The sequence below is a fragment of the Zonotrichia leucophrys genome, chromosome 1 (assembly GCF_028769735.1).
Source record: "Zonotrichia leucophrys gambelii isolate GWCS_2022_RI chromosome 1, RI_Zleu_2.0, whole genome shotgun sequence".
In the NCBI taxonomy this organism is placed as follows: Eukaryota; Metazoa; Chordata; class Aves; order Passeriformes; family Passerellidae; genus Zonotrichia; species Zonotrichia leucophrys.
This window is the reverse complement of record NC_088169.1, coordinates 74,435,852-74,455,689: the sequence shown is the minus strand read 5'-3', so window position 1 is coordinate 74,455,689 and position 19,838 is coordinate 74,435,852. Positions and strand designations below refer to the sequence as shown.

The following is a 19,838-nucleotide window of genomic DNA, read 5'->3' as shown; positions in this document are numbered from 1 at the left end:
ACAGCATAGACCCTTTTAACCTTTGTGAACACTAAGTCTTAGCATCATCTGCTCTTCTTGTGAGCCAGAATGAATGGAGAAAGAACAACCAGGCTGCATCAACAGCTGCTGTCTCTATTAAAATATTCTCCCAGGCTCTCAGCCCTGGAAACCACCCAACCCTGAAAGCTGCTGAAAGGATGATGCTAATGATACCAGTTTGTAATTCATTACCAATTTGTTCTGACAAGTGGAAAATACCTGCCCAAAGGTTGTTTCTTTTAAGTGTCCGCATTCCAGATTCTGTGCACTCTCCATTCTACGTGCATGTCTCTGTGCGTTCTCTGGGGGAGAACAAACTCACTGTGAGTTTGGTTTTTTTTTTTATTAAGTATCTCTGTATAATTAGCAGTGGTCAAGAAATTTTCCTGCATATAGCAATAACATTTCCTCTGATAATGCATCAAGATTTTTCTTCTATAAACAACATATTCACATAGGAAATTTCCACCATTTAAAAGGAAAACAGTTAAAGGCTGATTAGGGGTTTAATACAAGCATATTTCAAACCAGAACTGTTATGCCCTTCATGATTTAAGCCCAGAAGAACTGTGCATTCTCCTCCCATGCTAGATAAGATGTGTAGAGGCTCCTCCTACAGATACCACTGTGCTTATTGACAAGTAAAAATACATCTCCATTAACAACATTATCACTGATTAACCCACTAAAGAGTTCACAGAAATGGGGATTCTAATACATTTACCTTTGATGTTAATATAATCTCTGACTTAAAGTGTGTTAGCAGAAAACTCACTACTTCTTTTAAAAAATCCATTTTTTTATAATTTTAATTTTTTGGTTTATATTAATTTGATATTAGTTTGATATTAATTAGTTTGATATTAATTCTTTGTAGTTTTCTTAAGAAAAAATAAGTTTTATATCATAAAATCTTGGCTCTGCTCTATTTTTTTAAATTGATAATGAGGAAAGATGTTTTCTGAAGCAGAATATCATGCTCCCATTTAGTCATAGGTGAAAAATAAAATCCTACTGACTTTTCTCAAGAAGAAATTACACTATTTGCTATGCTGTTAGCTGTTTTATCTTGGCCACATTCCCAGGGAAAATCAAGGCATTTGTCAGTCCCTGGCAATCAACTTCATAAGATAACAAGTAAACACTTCTATTTCCTTGAACAAACAAGGGTTACTGGTCTGTAGGTGGAAAGATAATCTTACTCCCTTTTATAGCAAAGCAAGCCAAACCATGCTGTAGCCTAATGTGATCACACTGGATTTCCATTAATTTCAAACCCAATTAAAAGGGAATCGCAAGAAGATAGGATTTGCTATATCAAATCTCTTGGTATAAGAAACTGCATTTTAAGAATCATGACAAATAGGATATATTTCAGCATAGCAGTTTGTTACAGAAATAAAAAGAAACCTCTTAGCACAAAATCCAGCTCAGAATCACCCGTGACTACTCCTGTAGAGAAGTACTGTAATAAAGGATGAGACACAAGATAAATTGTTTTAGGACAGCATTCATGTCATAATTCAGCACTTGGACAAATATGTGTTGACCTAAATTCAAAATGTGCAACTGCTGCTGCTTGAGATAATAAAACTCTCCATAACAAACCTCTGCAATGCCAAGGGCTTATATTTTTCAGGACAAAGGCAAGGCTGGCTCTGTGCTGCATGTCATTTTTATTCTGTGTTTGTGCTGTTCAATGCTAGATTTTCTATTTCTTTCTAAAAAAGAAAAACAGTCAGAAAAAAACAACTTTTAGAAGTTTGTTAGCAAATGCATAAGACTGAAAGAGACAGGAGAAGTCTGGGTCCTGTTAAAATCAGTGGGATTTTCAAATGCTAGTGATCAAAATGCTTGTATTCTCAACAGACTTAAAATGTCAAGTAGTATCAGTATGCTTTCTGGTTTCTAAGCTTTAGCCTACATTCTGTTAATATCTCCAAACTTTTTCAAGCTTTTTTTCCACAAATGTAAATTTTAGAGTACTTCTGCTTTCCTTTAATAAAAAAGCTGCACTTTTCCTGAAGTTTCAAGATTCTGTGTACAGAAACTTCAAGAAATACACTAAATAGCATAAATCTCACAGGGAAACGGTAATATTTGGCAACACTGCATTTCTGGCACAAATACATGATTATTGGCAGGTTCACTTCCACTGTTACCAGGTGTGATCCTCCTGTGGAGCAAGCTTCTTGAGCACCATGACACAGCTTTTTCTGAGCAGGGAGGTTCCAGTTCTCCACTGGGACAGCTACAGACCTTGCCATCTGCAGAACCAAACCTGTCAGTGAATGTTTAGGATTGGACACGGGTTAGCTAAACTGAGCACTTCTGCTATGCCATGGGATTGCACTAATGAAGTTCAAGGCTGTTTATTAGAGGCAGGGAGGAACAGCTTTAGCTTCTGTTGTCAAACACTGCAAAAGAATGCCTACATTGCTTAAAGGGTGCATTAATATTGCACTTGAACTGGGAGCGCAATCTGTAAGCCCCAATAAAGAGAAAATCTTTGGTCCTTTTCTGGTGAGTCTTCAGAAAATTCCTGTGAACTTTCAGGCATAAGACCAAAATAACTGTAATTATGATGTGTCTGCTACAAGTCTGAAGACATTTCATTATGCGTACTGCCAGTGCAAAGAATCAGCTCTTGGGTGGTTCCTGCAACATGTGGACACAGAGGTAAAAAACCAGATTATTTCTTGGTTTCATTAAGGAAGACTCCAAGAGATGTAAATTCCCTAGATACAAGTACTGGAAAGCATAATATCCATTAAGTTATCTCAAAAATTCCCAGTGAAGCTCCTGCCAGATTTTTCTGCTCAAATAAAACCTCTCAGTGAATGGTCCTCAGCCTTCAAAGTCCCACATGTACCAATACTAAGCAAACAATACATTGCATGGAATTGTCTTGTCCTCAGTTTTAGCTTCCTCTTGGCATAAACAGTCTTGGTGACTTAGGGCTTTAAATCTTTCCAATGCCATGCAAGCTTTAAAGAAAAGATGATAATTCTCTGCTGAACAGGAATTGTTGCTTTCACTGCTGGTGTAACTCTTTCCCTGCAGTTCAGGCAAAGTTAAGGTGAGATCATTTGCCAGTCTAGCACACTTTCTGGGGTGTCAGAAAAGTAATATGGAGTACTGAAAGAACCATACAAAATATTGATTTCCCTCTAAATCATTAAACCCATCAACACATGGTGTAGTTTAGCTTTGAAGGCAATGTTGTTAGAAAGAGCCTCATAAAATATTTGTTTTCTCTGACATGGATACTGAAAATTGTCATCCCTTCAAAGTCTGCATGTACTTTACATTCCCTTCTGGTTCTTTTTGCCTGTTTTACATTAAACATATAGGAAATACAATTTTTTTAAATGCTGTTTGAATTATATTATACTCTTCTGGCCATACAGTCAAAATCTTACAGTAGCCTGGGAAAACTCAGTTCTGTCACAAACAATTAGGGTTTGGTAGGCATTCAGGAAGCAATGCGACCTTGCACAGGGATCCTCCCTGATATCTACACTAGGCAGGCAGTCTGCTCTCCTGCATATCCTTGGAAAACATCGTTTCTCACAGTTATAACTTCAGGGCATAAATGTATCATAACGACAATCATGGAATAACAGGCTCTGATTCTGTCTACTTGAGCACTCAATACATTTCTAAGGATGCAGTGCTTGCAGTTTGGAATCAATCTCTGAAGTAAATTTTTAAAGATACAGTACTGTTTACATAAGAGAACTAAATGTTACATTTCCGTGGTAAGTGAGGTCCTTGGTGCCCCCACTGCCTGGAGAGAATATTGCAATGTATTCCTTGGACTGGGACTCCATTCTTTCATCTCCTTTCAGGCCTCATGTCAGGAGAACTCATTAGCTGTTGCTTGTGCAACATATTTACTTTCTTTATAAGAATAATAGCTGTTCAACCACAAGTTAAAATTTTCTAAACAAAAACATGGTCAGATGCTTGGGTCACCCCTTTTGCTGCTCTTGTAATCAGTTTTCATTACTTCTCTGGATCTATGTACACGCAACATATCTGGAAAACAGGAAGTGTAAGCTTTTAAGCTGAATAAGGCAAAAAAAAGAAAAAAAAAAGGAAAATGGATCCAAACTTTGTGATTTTTCTTTCATAAACACCACTTGTCTGCGAGTCAGTTTGCTGATCTGTATGACATTTACATAAATATTTACCCAAATCACCAGGAGTTGTGAATCCTCATGAATCATTGTTGGTGAAACACTTCATAATCTTTGCATGAACTGTAACACATGCATTCAGAGTATGGATCTAATTAATGGCAGAAGATGAATGAAAAGAATAGATAGAAAAAAAAACCCACGACACCTTTTTTTCCCCCTTGTTAGAAATTGATTTAAAATTTTTCTCTTATAAGTGCAAATCTTTCTTTTCACACAGACATAATATGGTTGGTACACATATTGGTGATGATTAGGACACAGTTTCAGCACATTCAAGTTTGTTCAGTTTTATTAAGAGAAAAAAGCAAGTATTGCTAGTCTATAGTATTTGAAACTCATGTCTATATCACTATATTTTATTCTTTCTATGTAGAAATATATACCAGAATTATTTAAATTATAATATTATAACATTAAATGCTCTTAATTTATATGTAGACAAAGTCTTTTCTGGCAAAATTCTTTGCCTCAAGAAATGGGTAAACTAAATGAGCATACTGGCTGCTTCACTTAGCTGTCATCTCTCTAAAGGCTCTATGAGTAAGCCTGACACACTTCATCTCTCATGTTACCATCATCTACAGGCTTCTGTTAGTGTCTCCCATGTTAAACTTTATGGCATCTTCAGTCAAAGAAATACAAGTGAGGCAAAGTCTGGGACTGGAAATGAATAAAACATCTAGAAGATTGGTTTAAAAAATTATCCTGAAGCTTGTGTGCGCACAGCCCTAGTTGCTAAAATATCAGTGAGTGCGAGCCATATAATTCACCATCACAGGACAGTCTGTATTTGATGCTTGTCCTAAACCAAGCACAAAGAATTACCAGCTGACAAGAATCCCCTGAAAAGGGGCAATTGAGGAAATTTGAGAACAGCCTAAGAAGCTTGTCATTTATGCAGAGTAGCCTATCTCATGCTGAGCGAAAACTACAGGGATTGATGATCTGAACTACAGATTTTGGAAACTGAGGTAAGAAAGTTCCTTATGTAAATAGAGAGGGTTTTCCTATTCCTTCCTTGTTCTTTCTTCCTACATCTTTTGGGATTATTCCAGCAGTACTAGGATTGTTATGTAAAATACCTTCTTTCCCTTGTTGATTTTAAGTCAAAGAATACAAGTGTAGCTAAAGTATTTCTGCCACCTCTATATTGTCACAAAATGAAAAATGCTACATGTTAAAAAGGAAACAAAATAATACTATAAAACCACTGACTAAAATACAACTTCTTATGGCGCAGTTAATAATGCTTGGGTGGCACATTGTCTGAGAAAAGTGCTGGGTGGTGTTAGTTATGTTCTTCACAAGGACACAGCACATATCCTTGTTATCAACTTTTTCTTTATCAGTAATTTCTGTAACAGCAAGAGTGTCTATCCAAAATAATAAGGGACTTCAGCTTTTGATTTTTCACCAATATCTGAGCGAGGTATGTTGCTATCTGGTTTTTCTGCTGCTTCTGTCACCTTCTTTCCAATGCTAAATTAATCATGCAGGTGACCTTGCTGGTTTTATTAAGCACAGCAGGCTGTATGAGCTATTGCTGGAAAAGCATGACATTGCTCAACTAGTGGGGTCCTACATCTAAATTTTTCTAATATGGTTTCACTGCCACTTCTAAGTACAGGTTATATTTTTGGTGTCATTCACAGTTTCTTTCATTTGCCATCAGTTAAAATTAATTATGCTGTTAAAAGGAAGTACAGCATAACTGCTTATAAACAGAAGACCTTTTTATAATATGCTAGTTTGTCTCAACTTTCCATTAAACAACGATGCTGAACACAGAAGTCATAGTAACCTGAGCAGCTTCCATACCAACATATTGAGTGAATGGGTACATCAAACTGAAATTTGACAACGAGGGTCTCAAAAAAATCCAGGCAAGTCTGAAATGGCACTGCATGACTACAGTAGAGCCATGTACCACTGTGTGATTCCAGAGAATGGGCAGGAGGCTGTCTGGAAACTCCAAATGTTTTGATCCCCTAAATTTGCCACAACAGCAAGGGGACAAGTCAATAAGGCTTTCTATCTCACATTTTGAATTCCTTAATATTTGTGAACAAGAGCATGTCATCCTGTAGCAAGGATCTGGCTTTTTATGTTCATGATTCATCTTGCATAATGTGAATGAATTGTCTTACAACTCTCTCTCTAGATTTATTTTGGGAAGCATAACCAAACTCTGCTCCTGAAGCCCCCGAAACGTCCTCCAATTTGGAGTTTATTCTGTTCAGACATCTACAGACCTGCACTGGATCCGCTGGCCTACTGCAAGAGAAGTTTCTGACAGGCACAGGATCTAAGAGCAAGGATCTGATGTGTTGGGGGTGGACATTGTTGTGATACAGTAACTAGAAACACTGCCCTAATGCAGGAGACAGGAGAAAATAACTACTTTTCTAATTGCATTGATGCATGGAATTAAGCTTGAAAGATTACTTCAGTGTGCAAAGCATGATGCAAGTAAGAGATGAGGTGGTAAAGCTGTAGTCTGATACCAACTGCTGAGTTGTTCCATTGAGTGTTGGACCTTATTTGCTGATGGACCACACCGTTGAGGTGGAGGCTGCTAGGACCTCCTCCCTCCCTGCCACTCCATCAGCCCTGTAGGACACAGCACCTGCCAGCCAGGTGCACCAGGCATGCTGATGGCAGCTGCAAGACAGACAACATAGCTCTAGCCGGGAGGAGAATTAAATACCAGTCTGCTTTGCCTTAAGACATGAACAGTGTTTCCTAGTCATTAAATGTTTAACACAACAGCCCAAGTGTTTCCACCATACTTCTTGAATATGACAGTCGATTATGGGATCAAAATAACTGAAAAGGGAGATTCAGAAGAAATTAAACCATGTCCCTGAAACAGGCATGCTGAAAGCTATTTTCAAATTAGGCATAGAAAAATAGGTTAATTAGCATTTTCAAAGGACTTCTGAAACATGAAACTGTTGGCTAATGTCAGGATGCCAATGTGGCCTGACAGGCTGCTTGCAGCTTCAAAGGAACATCTGGACAGATGCATGCAGCAGTAACAGTGAATGAAACGCAGAGTACTTGCCTACTGGCAGTAGATACTGCACTGGGAAACTTTAAATGATTCTGTGGATGCTGCAGACAACAGTTGTTATTCTCCTAGAGGGGAGAGCTATAAAAATAGGATGACATGCCTATGATCCCAATTAGCTGACTTGAAACTTTGAAGATCAAAAGCCTTCAGGATATACTGCTGCGGGAGAAAGGACACTGCTTGCTAGGTCGGTGGGGTGGGATATGGAGGAAGGATACTGGCTCGCTGAGTACTACCCCAGCTAGACGGGACCTCAACACCGGGGAGATGTTCCCCGCTTTCCCGTAGGACCTTCACCGTACCACTGTGGCTGGACTACCCCAGTCAGCCGGGACACCAGGGAGATGTTCCCCGCTTTCCCGTAGGACTTTAACAGCACCACTGTGGCTGAGCTCCCCTGAGGGCAGACAGGTATCGCCTTTCCTCGGCAGGCGCGGGGAGGACGAGGCGGGGGGGAGGTCCCGAAGCGCGGGGATGAGAGGTGCGCCCTGCGCTGGGGGCCAGGGACGGACGGCGGGCGGCGCACAGGGAGCTCCGGTCGCTCCCCGGCCCCTTCCCCTCCCTGCGGGGCGGGCTCGGGCCCCGCCGCAGCCTCCCCCCGCGCTCGCCGGTAGGCGGCACCGCCGCCCGCCTTCCTCCGCCTCCTCCTCCTCCTCACCTTCGCCGGGCGCCGCGCCGGGTGACCCAGATCGCGGCGGCGGCGGCGGCTCCGTGTCCCTCCCGGCTGGAAGGACGGCTCGGGACGGCGGCTGCGCTGCGCCGCGGGCATGGAGCGACGCGGAGCGGTGAGTGCGCGGCGGCGGCGGGCCCCGGCGGCGGCCCCGCGGGTCGCTTAGCGACGGGAGGCGGCTCCGGGCATCGCATCGCAGCTCCCTGCACCGCTTCCCTCCCCTGCTCACCGCCCGCCGGTGGGAGAGAAGTTTTGCCCCTCTGAACGCGGGACGCTTTGTAGAAGGACCTTGCGGCGTAAGGAAATTTGGGGGCGCTGAGTGGTTTGCACATTTAGGGTATTCGTAGTTGATTTTTAAAATTTAATTTTAATTTTTTTTTTTTTTTCTAGCGGCCCCATCCTTTATAAGTGCACGGAGGAGGCTGGCACTGGGCGGCCGCCAGGCGCACGGCTCTGCGGCTCCGCAGTGGGCTGCGCGCCCTGCCCTGCCCCGCAGCCCGCCCTGCCCTGCGCGCCGCCCGCCTGGCTTGCCCCTCCGCACCTGCCCCGGGCTCTGTGCGCCTCGGCTACACCAACGTGTGCACATGACAATGATGACTTCTTTTTTCCATGGCACTCTCTTCTTCCCCGCCTCCCCTTCGTCCCCCCACATGGTCATTGTGTATTGAAGTTACACTTGCTCCGAGTTTATTCCAGGATTGATGGCTTTGATGCTTCCCTTTGTCCTCACCGTTTCTGCTTTTCTTATAATATCCTTTAAAATGGCTAAAAGAGAATAGGGAAAGTGTATGTCAGAATGGGGGCGGTGGGGGAGAGGGAAGAACAACACCTTTGTCCCAATTCAGTCAACTCAACAGTCAGATCACAACAAGCTGGTTTTTTTTGTGACAAAGGCATTTGAAACAAAGAAGCCATTTTAGAAACTGAAAGAAATTTATTTTGTGGCTTGCATGCTTTAGTCAATCCAGGTTTTCATTCTTTTCTCTTATGTTCCCCCCTGCCTCCCTCCTCCACTCCCCGTTATTCTAATTTATCCTAAAATGAAATAGAATAGAAAAAATAGCATCTCTAAAATCCTGCATCATTCCTGTGCTCTTCAATAGGCTTGCTGATTGCCTTCTGTTCCAAATGTTTCATTGCACATTTTTAAAGAATGTTATTTTGTACTCGTAGATCGATGAATAGTTGAATCAGTTGAGTGTGATAAGAACATCTCATCTCCCTGGGAACAGAACAGCAAAAGCCTCATTATGTGTAGTAATTTGGTAGGTGTTGCATACTTATATCTATTTAGCAAAGTGCAGGTTCAGATGAGACTTATTGATTCTTAGGAGAGCTTGCTTTTCTCTGACTGTCTTTAAAAATGTGGGCCACCGTGTTGCCAAGCTGAACAGGTGGAGTTACATCTAGAAATATCCTTTAACTTGTTCAGTTCTTATAATCTGCATATTATTTTAAGAAATATTTCAACTGAAACTAATGCAAAACTACATTGCTGTAGCAAATGACTTACCATCAAGGCTAATAGAAGCTTGGAGACAGGAAGCCTATGATTTTCAAGGGTGAAATCATGTGACAGCATCAGATGCTGTATGTATCACTCTAAACAGAAAATGGGCAGAAGATGATTCCAGGAAAGCAGCGAACAATGGGAAAACCGTGCAATGGAATGCATTTGTTAACTTTCCTGCTGGCTCACTGACACACAGTGAGACATGTCCTGCTAGTGTAAAAGCCTGCTATGGCTGAGCACATAACCACAGTGTCTGTGAATCCTCAGCCTGCTCAAGTTTTGAGACAGAGCTTTATTAACCGTGGGACAGCATCACATTAGCTTCACTGACATGTGTGAACCCAAGAATTTCCTGTGATCAAACATCTTCCTGTCACTCTTGACAGGGAATTGCAGCCCCCTGAGCTAAGCTATACTTAAGTGGTAAACTTTTGGGCTATGTTGCGTTATGTGATTATTTTGTTATCTATCATCTTCCTTGCACAAACAGACTTGCTGCTGGCTGCAGGGAAAATGCTGTTACACAAATGCTGGCATATGTAGAGCTCCAGACTGCTGCTAGTATTTAAATAATCTTGTATTTTAAAGTTAAGCTGTGATCAGCTATAAACCAATTTAAACAAAAATTATGTTCAGTTGTACAATCAGGGCATTATAACTATACAGAGCCAGGCAAGCTTTATTTTTCCCAAGGGGTCACTTGAAGTGTTAGCAGAAAATTGCAAGAAGAACAAGCTTGAGTTGCCTGGAGATCAAATCTTGTTGGATTTAATGCTCTCTGGCTCATAAGACTACATTTAAATTTTTTTTATGAACATCTGCTCAGCTTTCTTGATTGGAAAGCTTCTTTCATTTGACATTCCTTTTAAATCCTTTGCTTGGTAATGCAGGGAAAAGGACTGCATGAAATACTTTACTGTTTGAATACAAGCTTTGGGAAGGAGGCCTGAAAAGTAAACCCTAGAGGAGAGCTTACTGGAATACTGAGAAGGAAACCAGGTGGTGAGATTACAGACAGGCAAGAAAGATAAAGTAAGGAAAAATAAAATGAAAGATGAGGCTGATGTAAAGAGATGTGGAGAATGCTTGTGGTCATGCAGGACTGTGGCTGTGGTTCGGGCTTAGCATCCTCAGCATCCATCTAACATGATTCAGGCTCAGCCACCTAGCTGAGCTCAAGTGCTGAGCTGTGCCGTACCGCAGGATTTGCCAAGCCTGAGCTGGAGGTGGAAATTTTGCTTGCTCCTGCCAGGCAGTGGAAAGGGAAGTATGACAGCAGAAGCTGTGGGAGCAGCTTCCCGAGTCACTACTTAGTGGTACGTGGGACTGCACGAGCACTCCTTTCTAAGGCAAAGCAAGCATTTTGGTGACAAACTGACCTGTCTGACTTTGCCTTGAGACACATTATGGATATGTTTACTAGTGATTTGGCTTGCATCTGGCTTGAGTATCTGACACATCCTCCAAAGACCTTCTCTGGTTGCCTTGCAGTGGTTCAGGTCTCAAAGCAGTCTGGCTGCAAGAGATCTGAACTCTCCCATTGAAACTGAACCAGGACTTCTGCTTTGGGAGTGTTCCCATTCAGTTACTGAGCCTTTCATGAAAGATATTGGTTTCTTTCAAGTACCTCCTAGCTGCAGCCTAGTGAGCAGTTCTCATCCACTTTAGCATAAAACCAATGAAGAGCCCCACACCAACTTCATCAGCTTCAAGTGTTTCTGGCAGTTTGTTTTGGAGTGCAGTATCCTGCTCCTCTGCAAATTGTGAGCAAACACTTCTCAGCTTTTTGTTACAGCTGAGAGGCCCTTCAAGAAGATAGTTTCTAGCCCTCCCAGTAAAGTACCTGAGAGAAAATTGGCATGGTGTTTTTACCTCATCCTAGTCTGTCTATAGTGTTTTTACCTCATTCTGATCTGTCTATAGTGTTTTAACCTCATTCTAATCTGTCTACAGATCTTCAGGCTGAGCTCTCCAATCTAATTCAGATAGATACAGCCACAGATGTCAAAAGGAGCCTGGGGAACAGGAGACATATAGGAGCTAAAAAGATTGGAATTTAAAACAATTGACAATATTAGCAGGTGAAATTAAAACTTGTTAGAGCAAGGTTAGGAGGTGTAGTCCTCAGGACTGTGTCTATAGGAAAATGTGTACTAGTGAGTTTTTCCCTCTCTGGTAAGAAATTACTTCATAGGCATTTTTAGTCTAAATATAGATGTCTAAATTAATGTTTCTAAAGGAAATTTCCTGGCTTTTGTTCTTCACCTTTCTTTGTGGACTAGTCTTGGAGCACCTGAGAATAAATAGGTGAAAATGCTTTGTGAGCACACCAACTGCAAGCTGATATTCAGCTCCAGGGACCTGATTGGAGCTACTCCAGCGTCTGTACAGGATGTTTTGTTTAAAAACAAACTGCCTTTCCCCATCCTGTGCAGTTTCAATTTCAAGTGCTTGGCAGCAGCATTTCTCTTGTTCTGTGCTCTGCACTGATGTAGCTGTAGCTCCTGTAGTAGCTATGTATTTTGCTTTTCCAGGGAAGGATACTCAGGTAAATTAAGGGACAAGACCAAACCCAAAAGAATTAGTTATACAAAGTCCTGTCTCCACAGCTCTCTGTATCAATCTTTGTAACTAGGCCATGATCAGCCAATGTTTTCTGATGGTGCATAAGAAAGAAGGGCAGTTTCTGCAAAGAAGGCTTGTTTGGGACTGTGTACAGCTGGCTGTCAGTTTCCCAGACATAGGAGTTATTCCTTGATGTATATACCCCATCTGCCATTTAAGCCCCTATTGTATGCCTGTGGCCATGCCTGTGTCTGCCAAAAGTGAATCAGTAAGTTTCCTAGGACCCCAAAACTGATACTATTATACTTGCCCAGCTGAGCAAGGGCTTCTGTAGCTAGTTACAGATTGTTCTAGTGATGAAATGAAGTTTTCTAATTATGTTTATTTCTTCTTTATTTTTTAGTAGTCTTATTCATATATTTGAAAAATAGAATTAAATCTCTACCTTTCATTATCTTCCAGGATGACTTAGATGTTGAGACTTGTCCATGGCATATCAACAATTTGTTACTACACTGATAATACTTGCACAGTCATGTGGGTGTGTAGGTGATAAAAATTGGGCCCCTTAGTACTAAGCTGTCCTGTGGTCATGGAAACTACAGTCCTCTTCTGATAGGCAGTTATAAGAGCAAGCCTCTTATTCCTTCTCCCACTCTGCTCTCACAAAGCCATATCAACATTGGCTTGGATGTGTGCCATCAAGCAGGTTGTTCCTCTGAAACACTAAAATCAATGTGGGGTTTGTTAATTTTGGGCTTGCTAGGCCCTCACACTGTCAGTGTTAAAGCAGCCTGAGGAAAACAGATGGGTTGAAGGAGGAAAAAAAGAGTTCTTGCTGAACTGAGTGAGGAAGGGAGAGAAATGGTGTTGCTCCCAGAAGATGACATGGAAAACACGACATACCATAAGCACAAATTAGGAAAAGGCCACACAACCTACTCCCCACTTTTTCAAGTAGGACTACAACTATATCTCCAATGGCCTGAGATAGTCATGTTCTTCTTTGAACCTAGTTTGTCCTGACCAGCCTGTGCTATATTATTCAGGTTACTGTCTCAAGGATAAGATCAGTTCATGCTACTGAATTATTATGGGTCTATCTGCTGCAAGGGTTCTGGAATTGTTTAATGTAATTTCTTTTAGAAGTTTTCCTATCACTTTACCCTTACTAGGTTAAGAGTGAGACTATAAGAAATAAAGGTATGCCCACTTTTTCTAAGAAAAAAGAGACACTGAAGGAGGAAAATTTTCAGTGTTAAGTGTGTTTCAGTGTTAAGTTAAATTTTCAGTGTGTTAAGAATAAATGCTTTATGGCAATCCTGTCAATCATCCTGTCCTAGTCTGTTGGCTCCACTTTGTTCCTCTTCCTCCTCAGTAATATTGCAGGAACAGTTTTTAATGGTTTTCATGTTTCTTCTTTCTCTTTTCTTCCCTGCATGCTCTTCTCTTGTCTGTCCAGTTTTCTACTATCAAATCTTTGCCAGCATCCTTTGCTGTCTGAGAGTGGGCACCCAAAATAAAGGTCTGGTTGAACTAAGCAGGAAGCAGCAGACAGAAGAGCACCGCAGCACCTTGCACTTCCCTTGTCACTCACTTTGCTTTCCTTCTTGGTTGAGCAAATACATTTTGTACAATTACCACATAAGAATGGTTCCTATGCCATGCTTCTTTCATACATCTTGCTTAACAGCTGGTGTAAGTTCATTGACCTTCAAACCATTCTTTCCATCTTGACCTTTTGCAGATCTTCATCGCCTTTTGTTGTTACTTTTTCCTGTCAGTGTGGTGTTTGTGTTGATTTATCCCTCATTTTTATGAATATCTCTGTCTCCATAGCTTTCTTTCTCCACTGCTTATAGAAACAGTTTGACTTTGATGCTGCTTGGAGGTATCTTAAGCTACAGAAAGGTGAAGGAAGGGAGTCTTAGTGCAGTCATTTTTACAGTTGTTCACAGCTCTTGTTAATAGAAATAAAAACTTGATAAGATACTAGTGACTCTTTCAAGTTGAGCTGATATACTGATATGCTGGTACATAGGCCTGTCTGGACACCAGATTGGATAGATATCCTGGAGCAATATATATGTATATATGGTTTGGGTTTTGGGGGTTTTTTTGTTTGTTTTGTTTTGGTTTTTTTTTTTTTCATGCTGCCATTCAAAAATTTTCCCTAAAGGAGGGCTTAAACCTGGTTCAACCAGAGCATGGAGTTTGCAATACGTATTCGAGAAACTTTAGATAAAGTTTCTAGTTTCTCTCATAAAAGAGATGATTTCTTCCACTTCTGCTCACTTCAGACATTGGTAAAACCAGAGCAGTCTACCCTGCACATGTCCTTCTGAGCAGCAAATGCATAACCAGAGCTTCCAACAAGGTCATGTACTTGGAGCTGTCCTGATTTCCTGCCTCCTGGGATGCAGAACATCTCACTGAGCAGCAACCAGGAGATTAAATTGTAGGCCGTGAAGTTTGCAAAATAACTGCAGTGGGATTTTAGATCCTCTTTTTTTTCCTCTTTTATTGTGGTCCCCCTGCAGGCTGCAGGACTGCAAGCAGCAAGCAGCTGGTGCTAACACTTATTACAGGATGCTTATGGTTTCACAAGTGTTGTGCTTCATGACATCATCTAACTGGCTGACTGCATGGGAAGTCATCATTCTTGAATCTTGTCTTAGTAAAATGGCAGAAGGAAATGCAGAAACTCTCATGGATCCTACTTGTTCTACTCTTGCATGTCTGTCTCTCAAAACTCTGTGGAAAAGTTGCCACTTCTATGCCAAAGTAATCTGGTGAAATGATGGGAAAATGACACCACATTGGTGCCAAAATGGAACAATTTTCTGTTAGATCAGTATGAACTGTGTCTGATCTTCATCAGATTCCTGGATAAATAAATTGATTTATACTCCTCTAGCTCAAGAGCTGAGTTTGGCTTTTGTCCTGACACCTCTGGTATCCTTGTCTTAACATTTTTTGGGGGGAAGGGTCAGTTAACAAACTAAATCTCAGTCCTTAGTTTTACATGCTTTCAGGCTGATACTTGGGGTGAGGTTGTATTAATCTGGTGGCTGAGTTAACTCTGCTTGATCCAAGAAAATATAACAGATGTTGAAAAGGTGAAGGAATGGATAGACCAAGAATCTTGGGTGTGAATCTATTGACATTGCAGGTCTGTATGTAGCCTGTTGATAGGGTGATGTTTCTTCCCCACAAGCTACTGTTTGTTAGGAGTTAACAGGGCTCTAAAGCAAATCTAGACTTCAGGAAATTTTGGTTGCAAGGGAATACTTCTTCTTTGCATTTTAACTTGTACCCTCCACTCATCTCTGGGCAATGGAGTGGAAGCCGGAAAGGGAGGGAGAGCAAAAGCACATCAGTCATTCACTTTTATAAATAGTAATTTTGGGGTTTTTTCCTGATACTTCTGCAGTAATTAGTCTGGGAGGTAGCCAGGCAGCCTCTTTGGATTTTATGTATCCAGCCTTGTAGGATTTATTCTAAACTTGAAGGATTTTTGCTACAAAGTGTGATGTTTTATTTAGAACACACTTCCTTGCAATACAAGCTGTCGTACAGCGTGTCTGGCAACAGAGCAAGTTGGCCAGAAACATTCTGCTGCAAACCATGGAGACACATGTGAGCCACCCAGATGATGCTGCTGTTCTCCTGGGTGAACTCTTTAGTGGTCAAGTGAAAGTTCATGAGAAGTGACTAAAAATTACACCTTTTTATAATGTATGAAGGAGGGGGGTGGAGGAAGTTGCTATGCTTTAAAGACTGTTTTCAAGCATGAGAACTCCATTTTTAGCTGATATTTAATTTACTCAGTGCCCTTCTGGATAAAATACACTTTCCTCCACATGTGAAGTGATCTTGTTAAGGTTGGACGCACTATAGGCAGAGACAAGACAATACTTTAACTCCTATTGAATTTAGGCATCTGATTACATTTCTAGAAGTTTATGGTGTTCTGGGTTGTGGAGAGCTTGCTCTATTTTTTACCTTTGTGTTTATTAATAGAAATAGAATTATTAGTATCCAGCAAAGTCTTCACCAGTGACCTGAAGTGACTTCATATAGTTTTGTTCTTTCTTTCCATCTTTCCACATTGTAGTAGACCAGAGCTAATAGAAATTGGAAAGAGAAGATTATTGTCACAGTTCTGCATGCAAAGTGCATCTGTATGCATGAACATTTCCTTTGCTGGATTTCTGGGATTTAGTTTGCTTTGAACAGTCAGGTAGAGAATCCCAGCCCTTTTCTTTTAAAGGGCAGAGATCTACAGTGAAAGGTGGAGATGCTTCTACAGTGCTGAGTTCTGGTTTGACGTTAACCTTCATCAAACTGTGGGTTGTCACTGAGCCAAAATCTGCAGGTAGGCTGAATTGAGTGGTGTTAGAGGTAACTTACCATGTGAGATTTGACAAGTAAGTTCTCTTGAACCCAAATACAATCCTACATTACTCTCTCTTATGAGAACTTTAAGACCCTCTTGATCCTTCCTTATATTTGTAATGCTTTGAAGAGGCAGTAATGGACTGAAATGCTAAGTTAGAGCTACAAAATTACAGACTTTCAAAGCACTCTTCTGTAGCTTGAGAGAAGCTGGGGGTTTTGTGCCCTCTGACTCCCCAACTCTGTTGATTTTAACCTTTTATTCAGGCCTCTTTTTCTTTTTATTGCTTAATTGTGTGGTATGTGCTTTTGCTCACAGGACAGAAATTCACTTAAATTTTACTTCATATGTAGCCTTGCCCTCACTCTCCTAGTGAAATACAGAAATGTAAAATGTCAATGTGTGATGGAGATTAGAAGTGGAAAAAAATTTATTACCTGTGACAGTGTGACTGAAGTCAAGTCTTGCTTATTAGGGTAATCAGTCAAGTGTGACATTTTGTTCCAAGATTTTCCTCTAAAGAATGCTTGACAGGCTGTTGAATACAGCCTGATCTTGGGCACATGGAAATGAAAATACCCTTCTGTACTGAGATGGGGAACTAAGCTCACACAAAACAGGCATCCACTTTTGATCTCTAAGGTGAGTCCTGCCAGTGGCTGCATTCCTTGGAGACAGTCAAAGCCACTTCTGCGCCAACATAAAACTTCTGAACTGCATGGAACAGGTGACCTGTTCTTGAGAGCTTTTCTAGCAGTGGAGCCATGTCCCAGGATGTCCCCTGAGTTGGAGAGGTCTGAGCAGTGTTGTTGCTAGAACATTCAAAGACCTATAAATGATTATGCTGTAATTGGATTAAGATCCTCTGTTTTCACTAGTTTGTTTAATACACTTGAAGTGATTTTTATGCCACCTTTGGGCATGGATGCAAGATGGAAGATGCAAGTAGGTATGTGTCTATTCCATGGCATAGCTGGATAAACAATACTTGCTTAGAATTAGAATGGCTTACTAAACTGGGGTCCTGGAGTTGTTGGGGTTTTATTTGTATTTGGGGTTTTATTTGTACTTGGGTTTTTGAGTGTTGTGTGTTTGTCATTGGCATGACTCTTGTAGATTCTCATTCTTGAATTGTAGGACCATAATATGACTTGTTTATGGTCAAATTTCATGGTGGAGGCTTTTGGTGGGTGTGGTGGGGAGAGATGAGAGAGGAAATGATTTTGTTCCATCCTAAAGGTAAGCTTGTTTCTTGGGAAGCATTGCAAAGTATACTGAGAAGTGGGTAGCTTTTAACTGATGAAATAGCAAGCACTTGGGCACCATGTCAGTGGAATCTCTATAGCAATACACTACTAAGAGTATTCGGGTATAACATGGAATATTTGTGATCGCCCTGTGAGAGTGACTGTGGGGGGAGCAGAGAATCAAAGGCTGGCAGACTATCTCCTGCCCAACCTCCTGCCCATAACAGGGTCAGTTTTGAGGTCAGGCTTCTCAGGGCTTCATTTTGTTGGGGCTTGAAACCTCAAAGTGTCACTGAGCAGCCTCTGCCACTGCCTGACTGTCCTCTCAGGAAAAAAAAATGCATCATATCTAGGCTGAACCTCTCCTGTTTAAGTTTTTGCCTGTTGTTTTTCCCCTTCCCATCCTGCACTGCTGTGAAGACTCCATCTCGACTTTTCAATGACATTCCCACAGGCACTGGAGGTGCTGTTATGTCCCTCCAAAGCTGTTCCTGCCTGGAGCTGAACAAGCCCATCTCCCCCAGCCTCACCCCCATCATGCCAGTGGCCTCTGCTTAGCTCTCCTAAATTTGTTGGTGTCTTTTGTGTATTGCTGTGGCCTCAAACTAGGCAGTGTCTAAATATGGCCCAGAGTGCTGAGTAGAGGAAGATAATCTCTTCCCTCAATCTACTTACTGGCTCTGCTTGTGTTTGTGCAGCCCAGAGTGCTCTAGTCTGTCTTTGCATCCTGCTGGCTTCCAGCCAGCTTGCTATCCTCCAGGACCTCAGGGGATGTTTCATAATGTGTATCAGCTATTCTTCCCCTTTCCAATTCTAGTTATCTTGCATTGGTGTTCGAGATACAGAGGCACTAACATTCCCATCAACAAAAGAAAAAGGACTTTACAGTAGCAAAACACTTTTTGTGACATAAGGCTCAAGCCTATTTATTGTCCCTCAGAAATAAATAAATGTAGGCTTTCAAGGTGAATGAGGAGTAGATGCCAACTCAGGATACCACTGGAAAGGAAAGTGGAAAAGTGGCAACCTGAAATCAACATTATGGTGGTGGCATTCAGAAGAACATACTTTAACACACAATTCAAACTGCAACAACTAAAAATAAATTACTTGGTTTGGTTTTTTTTTTTTTGTAATCTAATGATCCACGTAAACAAATTATCATATCCAGCCTGCCCACATTAACATTTATGATGTTTTTTTCTTCAACACACCTATTCTTTCTTTCTAATTGGAATATACATTTTAAAGTGTTTGCAATATGCCAAGTTGCAAATACCCATTAGCTTGCAAAACAGAGATTATGAAAGAAGCTACTTAAGGTTTATATTTTACTCTGAAAGTATGGTGATTTATATTAAATAACACAACTTTTCCTGGCAGCTGTATCTGCAGCTTTATTGAAGACAAACAAAGCCAACCCTCAGCTTTAGATAAAGAGGTGACGTTTAAGGCTTACTCTTGATTTCTTTAAGCCTCCAGCAACTGTTACCCTTTCAGATTGATGCATGTTTTGCTATACAACTGAAAAGATCATAGAGTCACAAGAAATTCAAATAGTTGATGTTTATTTAAGGAAAGCTTCATTTATATTTTGAGGCAGATCTTGCAATAGTTTTGCTGCTGTATGTGATTATAGTAGTATTGCTTCCTTTCCAAGAAAAGCTGTGGTTAGTTTTAGGAGGGGAAGCTGCTGTCTAGTGTAAAATAAACTGGATGAAACAATTGGCAATGAATGGGTACGTGGGTGTGTTGTTGGAGGGAGTAGGAAGCTGCTTTGTGGAAGCGATAAAATGGGATAAAATCCTGCAAGCTGAGAACGTGAACATGTGGGAGACCCAAACTTCATCCTCACCCCATCATTCTCAATATAGAGCCTTAGAACGTGCGTGAGTCCCTTCATGTCAAAGAGAAAACTTCAAATACTGACTCTAGAGGCTTTCTATAGTTGTAGGTTCAAGCTACCTCTAGGGAGCTAATGGAAGATTGCTAACAAAGTCAAATCTATTTGTCTTTAGACTTATATCAGCTGCATGACTTAATATCAGAAAAAGCTGAAAAACTATCTACCGAAGAAAAGCATCTTGAGTATTTCTTAGTGAGAAAATGTGCGTATAGCATGAAGCTGCAACATTTTCTTAAGCC

The 19,838-nt window shown here is 41.1% G+C and overlaps 1 protein-coding gene across 5 annotated transcripts in view; it reads left to right on the top strand.

Annotated features, from left to right (window-relative positions):
* The first annotated feature begins 7,918 nt into the window (after nt 1-7,918).
* The window catches only part of ELMOD1 (ELMO domain containing 1), a 43,447-nt gene continuing 31,527 nt past the window's right edge, over nt 7,919-19,838 (top strand). Inside the window, exons 1-2 of one of the 5 annotated variants that reach the window (XM_064718217.1) lie at nt 7,929-8,084; nt 9,143-9,234. The gene's annotated coding sequence lies outside the window, so the exon portion shown is untranslated. Of the gene's footprint in view, nt 8,085-8,147; nt 8,266-9,142; nt 9,235-19,838 lie in introns of those variants that run through there. The other 4 variants (XM_064718188.1, XM_064718207.1, XM_064718178.1 and 1 more) reach the window with 4 other exon arrangements.